This window comes from Phragmites australis, chromosome 5 (genome assembly GCF_958298935.1).
Source record: "Phragmites australis chromosome 5, lpPhrAust1.1, whole genome shotgun sequence".
NCBI classification, from domain to species: domain Eukaryota; kingdom Viridiplantae; phylum Streptophyta; class Magnoliopsida; order Poales; family Poaceae; genus Phragmites; species Phragmites australis.
The window spans coordinates 38,682,320-38,690,598 of NC_084925.1; positions in this window are offsets into that span (position 1 = coordinate 38,682,320).

The window sequence follows — 8,279 nt, forward strand, 5'->3', positions numbered from 1 at the left end:
CAGCAGCAGCCGCGATCTGCACGTGCGACATTCCCCTCCCAAGGGGACCAAGGCGCTGGGCCCAGATGGGCCGCCGTCGCCACCGCCGGTGCACCATCCGACCCCAAGCAGGTGGTCGAGATTCCAGCCGCCAGATCCGCATCTGGACAGCGCCGGGCGCCCCTCCGGCGTAGGCTCGCCTTCGGCGAGGCCAGCCCCGAGAGCGCGCTGCTTGCGGCGCATGCTCTCCTCAGGCATCCGCCTGTCCAGGCGACGGCGGAAACCCCGGAAGGCCGCTGGCTCCAAGAAGTCGCCGCCCTGGTCAGCACAGCCCGCCGCCAGGTGTTGGTCGAGAGTTCTCGCGCCACCACCCAGCGTGGCACCGCCCGAACCGGCCCATCGACGGGTAACGTTCGCATTGGCCGGGGGGCCTCCAGGCGGAGCGCCACCCCCCTGGCCGCGTCCAAAGCCCAGAACCTCCACTTGCGTCTCAACGAGCGGAGGGGCCACGAAGATGCGCGTGTCACTCTCGAGCGCCATCTGGAGACCCAGCAGGAGGCCGAGGCTGAGGACCAGGCTTCCTCTTTGCCGGCCCACGATCGCCAGAATTCCCCGGCTCGCCGGCGTTCACCGCCAAGGAACGCCATCCGCGCCACAGGGTACGGCACCGGCTGCCGTGCCTTCACTAGTGAGATCCGCGGGGTCAAATGGCCCTCTAAGTTCCGCCCTGAGCTGCCGGAGAAGTACGACGGGTCCATCGACCCCGTTAAGTTCCTCCAGATATACACTACGGCCGTCCAGGTGGCCGGTGGCAGTGAAAAGGTGATGAAAAATTATTTCCATGTTGCCTTGAGGGGCTCTGCCCGTTCTTGGCTCATGAACTTACCCCCAGGATCTATTAGCTCCTGGGATAACCTTTGCCACCAGTTCGTGGCTAATTTTCAGGGCACGTTCACGCGTCCCGGCTTGGAGTGCGACCTCCACGCCGTTAAGCAGTAGGAGGGGGAGACGCTACGATGCTTCATCCAGCGTTTCAGCCAGGTCCGCAACACTATCCCGCGGATAGCCCCCCACGCTGTAATCGTCGCCTTCCGGCAGGGCGTCCGCGACGAGCGGATGCTTGAGAAGCTAGGTACGCACGAAATCGAAACCACTGCGGAACTCTTCGCGCTGGCCGACAACTGCGCCAAGGCGGCGAAGGCGCGGGTTTGGCATGCTCCGCGCCCCGAGCGCCCCACCGCCGACCAACCAAGTTCTTCCCGCTCCGACAGGCGGGAAAAGAAAAAGAGAAAAAGGCGCGAGGCTGCTCCCGTCGAACCAGCCTAGGGCCCCGCCCATAGGCCGGTCCAAGAGCCCGACCGCCGACAAGAACGCCGGGCGACCGCCGACAGACGGCCTGCGCCCGTGAGAGCCCAGGCCAGGGCCCCTCCTAGGGCTCTGGCTCCCGCAAGGGCTCCGGTCCCCGCCCGGACTCCCGCTCCAGCAAGGGCCCCCGCTCCCGCGGGGCCCGAGCCAAGCAAATAGTGCCCAATCCACCATACCAGATGTTACGATCTTATAGAGTGTCATAGGGTCAAAGGCCTCGTCGAGCAGCGCCAGAGGGAGCGCGACGAGTCCCGCGGGGGAGGCGACGCCGAGGCCGCCCCTGGCAACGCAGAGCTCGGCTTTCAGGAGCCCGAGCATACCGTCACCTTCATCGACGGAGGCGCCTATACGCCTTTCTCACGGCGTGGCATCAAGACCATGCGTCGCGAGGTGTGTTCAGGAACCCCGAGCGAAGAGGCCGCAAGGCCCCTGAGATGGTCGGACGCTCCGATCACGTTCAGTATGGCCGATCACCCCGCCAGTACTGCAGGCGTGGGGCGACTACCCTTGGTAGTGTCCCCCACCATCTGCAATGTAAAGGTCGGCAGAGTGCTGATCGACGGGGGCGCATGCCTCAACCTCCTCTCCAAGGAGGCCTTCGAGAAGCTTCAGGTGCCCTCGGGCTCCTAAAGCCGTCGCTTCCATTCTGCGGAGTGACACCCGGGCACTCCCTACCCCTCGGGCAGGTCGAGCTACCCGTGACCTTCGGGAGTCGGGACAACTTCCGCACGAAGAACGTCCTCTTCGACATCGTGGAGCTCCCCATCCCCTACAACGCCATCCTCGGGCGTCCGGCGCTCGCCAAATTCATGATGGCTGCGCATTATGCGTATCTCACGGTCAAGATGCCGGGCCCAGCAGGCCCCATCTCCGTGACTGCTGACTCCGTCAGCGCCGTTTCCTGCGCCGAGCAGTCATACCTGGCCTTGGTCTCAGCTCAGGCCGAGGTCGAAGGCTGTCCAGGGGGCCCGGGACCCACTTCATCCAAACCCCGACTCGCCGCCGACACCTCCGTTCCTACAAAAGAGGTCGTGGTGGGCAAAGACGCCTCCCAAGTCATCCGAATCGGTGGTGACCTGGACGGCAAATAGGAAAGCGCGCTCGTCACCTTCCTCCGGGCTAACACCGACGTGTTTGCATGGCAACCGTCCGACATGCCGAGGATCCCTGGGGAGGTGATTGAGCACCACTTGGCTCCGGTGAAGCAGAAGGTCCGGCGGCAGGCGCCTGAGCGCCAGGAGTTCATCCGGGAGCAAGTCAGCAAGCTCCTCGCCGGATTTATCCGAGAAGTCCTCTACCCTGAGTGGCTGGCGAATCCAGTTATCGTCCCGAAGGCCAACGGCAAGCTCCACATGTGCGTGGACTACACCGATCTAAACTACGCTTGCCCTAAAGATCCTTTCCCTTTGCCCAGCATAGATCAGATTGTAGATGCAACCGCGGGATGTGATCTTTTGTATTTTTTAGATGCAAACTCTGGGTATCACCAGATTCACATGGCCGTAGAGGATGAAGAAAAAACTACTTTTACCACCCCGGTGGGGACTTATTGTTATATGTCAATGCCTTTTAGCTTGCGCAACGCTGGGTCTTCTTTCCAGCGCGCTATTCGCATCACCCTTGATGCACAGGTTGGCCGCAACGTCGAGGCCTACATCGATGATCTCGTGGTCAAATCCCGAGACCACGCCACCCTTCTCAAAGACCTCGCCGAGACTTTCGATAGTCTCCGCACTACCCGCCTGAAGCTCAACCCCGAGAAATGTGTTTTTGGGGTACCTGCGGGCAAGCTCCTCGGTTTCTTGGTTTCCAGCCGAGGGATTGAAGCCAATCCAGAAAAGATCCGGGCCAACGAGTAGATGCGACCCCCGGCTCGACTCAAGGAGGTTCAGCGTCTCGCTGGCTGCATGGCGGCCCTCGGGCGCTTCATCTCCAAACTTGGGGAGTAGGGGCTCCCCCTCTTCAAGCTTCTGAAGAAGACCGGTCGTTTCGACTGGACGCTGGAGGCGGAGCAGGCCTTCCGCGATCTGAATAAGTACCTTACCTCACCACCCGTGTTGGTGGCTCCATCCGAAGACGAGCCACTACTACTCTACGTATCGGCCACTCCTCAGGTCGTAAGCATGGTGCTGGTGGTGGAGTGCGATGAGTGCGCGGGGCCAGGTGCTGGGTCCCAGCTCCCGGCCGCCCCCGGGCACTCCCCCGTCCTCGCGGCTCCCCCAGAGCAGGGGGTCGAGCCCGAGCACTCGGTTCCTCCCGGCCAGGGAGTAGAGCCCGAGCACCCGGTCAGCCCCGACCACGCCGCCGAGCCTGGGGGCTGCGACAGCCCCTCGGGTGAGGCCGCGGTCTGGGCCTGCCGGATACAACGACCGGTGTACTTCGTCAGTGAAGTCCTCCGGGAGGCCAAAACAAGGTACCCCCAGGCTCAGAAGCTGCTCTACGCCGTGCTCATCGCTTCCCGGAAGCTGCGCCACTACTTCCAAGCGCACAAGGTCTCGGTGGTTACCACGTATCCACTGGGACCTATCCTCCAGAACCGAGAAGGCACCGGGCATGTTGTCAAGTGGGCGGTGGAGCTGGCGGAATTTGACCTGCACTTTGTCAGTCGCCAGGCGATCAAAAGCCAGGCACTCTCTGACTTTGTGGCAGAGTGGACACCCGTCCCCGAGGACGTCCCAGAAGAGATTTCTACATATCCCGGGCACCATGCGCCCAGATACTGGATCATGCATTTCGACGGTCCCCTCTCGTTGAAAGGCGCGGGGGCCGGAGTGGTTCTCACCTCCCCAACGGGTGAACAACTCCGGTACGTCGTGCAGCTGCAGTTCCGCGCATCCAACAACATGGCGGAATATGAAGGTCTCATCGCTGGCCTCCGGGCCGCGGTGGGCCTCGGGATTCGTCGCCTCCTGGTCAAGGGAGACTCCCAGCTGGTGGTCAACCAGGTATCCAAAGAGTACCAGTGCACGGATCCTCAAATGGCGGCGTACGTGGCAGCAGTCAGGAAGCTGGAGAAGCGCTTCGATGGCCTGGAGCTGCGGCACATCCCTCGCTGCGACAACGCTCTGGCCGATGACCTCTCCCGCCTGGCCTCCTCCCGTGTGCACGTCCCTGTCGGAGTCTTTTAAGAAAGACTCACACGGCCTTCCGTCCTGCCTGCCGAACAGGGCAAAGGGGAAACCTCGAACTCAATTCAGGGGACCCCGGCGGCGCCCTCAGTGGGGAGCCCCGTCAGGGTGCCGCCGTCGGGCGAGTGCGCTGCACTTGCTGAATGTTCTCAAGATGCCTCGTGGATGGACGACATCCGATGGTACTTGAAGGAAAAGTTCCTCCCCGGGGATGAGGCGTCTGCCAAAAGAGTTGCTCGGCAGTCCAAACGCTATGCCATAGTAGATGGGGATCTCTACCGGCGTAGCGCAGGCGGTGTTCTCCTGAAATGCATATCCCGGGCAGAAGGTGGCGAGCTTCTCGCTGAGATCCATGAGGGCGAGTGCGGTGGCCATGCATCATTCCGCACGCTGGTCGGGAAGGCCTTCCGGCAAGGTTTCTACTAGCGTACAACCCTCCAGGATGCTTCCGAGCTGGTTCGGCGCTGCAGAGCGTGCCAGTTCCATGCAAAGCAGATTCACCAGCCAGCTCAGGCTCTTCATACCATCCCCCTGTCATGGCCTTTCGCGGTCTGGGGGCTGGACATTCTGGGTCCATTCCCCCGAGCAATCGGGGGCTATGAGTACCTCTATGTCGCCATCGACAAATTCACCAAGTGGCCGGAGGCGGTCCCAGTCATCAAGGTGACCAAGAACACAGTGCTCCAGTTCATTCGCGGCATCACCAGTCGCTTTGGTGTCCCGAACCGGATCATCACCGACAACTGCACCCAGTTCACAAGTGCCCTGTTCGGGGACTACTGCGAGGACCTCGGCATCAAGCTCTGCTTTGCCTCCGTCGCTCATCCTCGGAGTAACGGGCAGGTTGAGCGTGCCAACGCGGAGATACTAAAGGGGCTCAAAACCCGGACCTATGACGTGCTCGAAAAGCACGGGAAGGGGTGGGTCGACGAGCTGCCTGCCGTGCTATGGGCCAATCGGACCACGCCAAGCCGCGTTACCGGGGAGACTCCTTTCTTCCTCGTGTACGGCACTGAGGCGGTCCTCCCCTCCGAGCTCACTCTAGGCTCCCCTCGGGTGCATGCCTATTCTGAAGGCGAACAGGAGCAGCAGAGGCGTGACGACGTCGACTACTTGGAGGAGCGCCGGCGGTGTGCCGCCGTCCGGGCGGCTCATTACCAGCAAAGTCTGCGACGCTACCATCAGCGTCACGTCCGGGCCTGGTCTCTTGAGGTGGGGGATCTAGTTCTCCGACACGTCCAGTCACGCGAAGGAAAGAATAAGCTGTCCCCTATGTGGGAAGGCCCCTTCACCGTGATCGGGGTCCTGCGAGAAGGCTCCTTCCGGCTGGCTGCAGAAGACGGGCAACCGCTCCCGAACCCATGGAACATCGTGCACCTGCGCAAGTTCTACCCGTAGATGGCCATGCTCGTGGCTCAGGTCAACCAGGCCGGGGGCTTCCCCCCCGCCCAAGTTTACCTGGGGCTACCACTAACTGGGTAAGTCAATCAACCTTGTAAAAAATTGTCAATTCAGTATGAATGTTAATATGCAATCATGTGTCAATTTCGTTTTTTCTGGATTCGATATGTTTAATCTGTCTGGTGAGATGCTCGATTGTGCGAGAAAAGTTCGCTCTCACTTTTTCCCCGCTGATAAAAGAATCCCGATCGGTATGCGCGCGGGCAGTTGCCGCTGACTTACGTCTGATGTGGTAGGCTGTGGTGTTCGGTGTCGTGGCAGGCTCCCGGGCACTACCGAGTCCCTGGGCGCCCTGGGTAATCCTATCGCTCGAGCTGCTCGAGTAGTCCGGAGCCTAGGCCCCAGGGGCGGGCTGTCGGTGCTCGGTCTGGTCTGTCATACCCGGGCGCCACCGAATCATAGGACCTCTGGGTTATGCTTCTGTCTGCTCTTGTCCGCCGATCTGGGCATTCGAGAGGTCTCGGGTCGATAACGAGGGCAGTCTATAACAAGTACCGCACTAACAGAGCGCACCAAACAAGGAATTTCTCCATTTTCTCTTAAGTCACAGATCGACAATCAAAGCAAAAGCAGCTCGATGGCGAGGGCCTCGATGCCTAGGTCGCTGCTCGGCCCCAAGGGTCCTCGGGTGGTCCTACCGCTCGAGCATGAGTGGTCGAGATCACCTGACCCCGGGCTCCTCACGCGCCCCTTGATGCTTCGGCGCCCCGACCGTGGGAACCAAGTCCCCGGGCACCCCGAGCTCGGAGTGCATACCCCTCCTGGATCGGTTGGCCGAAAGGCCGACAGCTGTCCAGTGAGTGGTTAAATTCAGACGAATTTACGTTCAAGAATATTTTGTTCCCGAGTCATCCTCGGGGGCCCTCGTATTCTAATCCGCCCGGTGAGATGGTCTCCTCGCGCACAAAACCCTACCGTGTGTCCACTTTTTCCTAGAACGACAGAACGATCCGTAGAAAGATGTACCGTACGTGCGGTAATGTCCGATCGAAGTCTTTCATGGTGGTCGTGGTGTTCGGTCCGCTTTTAGGGCCCCGGGCACTACCGAGTCCCTGGGCGCCCTGGGTAATCCTATCGCTCGAGCCGCTCGAGTAGTCCGGAGCCTAGGCCTCAGGGGCGGGCTGTCGGTGCTCGGTCTGGTCCGTCCTAAGCCTGGACACCACCGAACCATGGGGACTCTTGGTCGCATTCCCGCCCACGCGTGTCTCCGGTCTGCTGACTGAGTGATCGCAAGGTGGAAAAGTGTTTACCAGTCATGGCGTGCTCCGTGCTGGATCGATCTATCTCTTGAGCAAGAAAGTTCGTGTCTTTGTCTTTTGACTTAGCCGATGCGGACTCGCGAGGACTCGGGGGCTGAACGCACCGAGAAGGATGATCGGGATGACTTCGTTCTCTGGGAAGGAAAGGTCGGGATCGGTCCGACTGAGTACTCCTCGGGGCACCAAGAGAAAACATCAGAAACAACATCAAACACTCAAAAATACTGGAGTTGCGACCCTAAAGGAAGGCTTCCATTATATTCACAAAGAAGGATAGCTGTTCTGAGGGATCGCTCCCATATTTACATCAAGTCAAAAAGAAAAGAAGAAGAAAAAGCTACTACAAAAATCCTAGTCGGAGTCGGAGTCAGAGCCTTCGTGGCCGCTCCTTGGGGCTGGAGGCGGCGGCACCTCCAGCTTGAAGCCGTCCGCCACCACGGCGGCGGTGCTCCGAACTACCTCCTGGGCGGCCTCCTCCTCGGCTTCGACCACCCCTTCCTGAGCCCGCTCCAGCGGGAAGTTCGGGTCTCGGCACCGGTAGCAAGCCAGGACGTGTTCGGCCACTGCTTGGGCCAAACCACGCCCCTCCCGGGCGGCGAGTTCCTGGACGGCCCAGGGCAGCACCTCGAGGCGCTCGCAGACCTGCTGGAAGCCTAGGGCGTGCCGGCCAGGGCTTCCCACCTTCGTCTCCACGACGAGTTGCCCGAGTCCGACCGCCGCCACGGACCGCTGCATCCGCCGGAGGATGTCATCCAGCATTAGCTGCAGGCTGGCCCGCGCGACAAAGGGGGCCTCGAGCTCCTCCTTCGCGATCCGCAGCTGTTCCTCGAGACCCTGGCCCCCGATCGCGCCAGAAGAGCCGGCGCCGGGTGCGTGGCCGGCGGCCAGCTTCACCTGCCCCGCCAGCTCGGACAGGGCCCGCTCGCCGGCGGACAGCTCCGCCTCGGACTTGGCGATCTGCTCCTCCCTAGCAGCAGCGGCCGCCGTCGCCTCGGCAGCCTCCGACTCCCAGCGGGTCAGCAGTTCCTCTCGGGCGCCCAGGTCCGCCGCCGTTATCTCGGCGTCGACCTCCCGGATTGTGACGTCC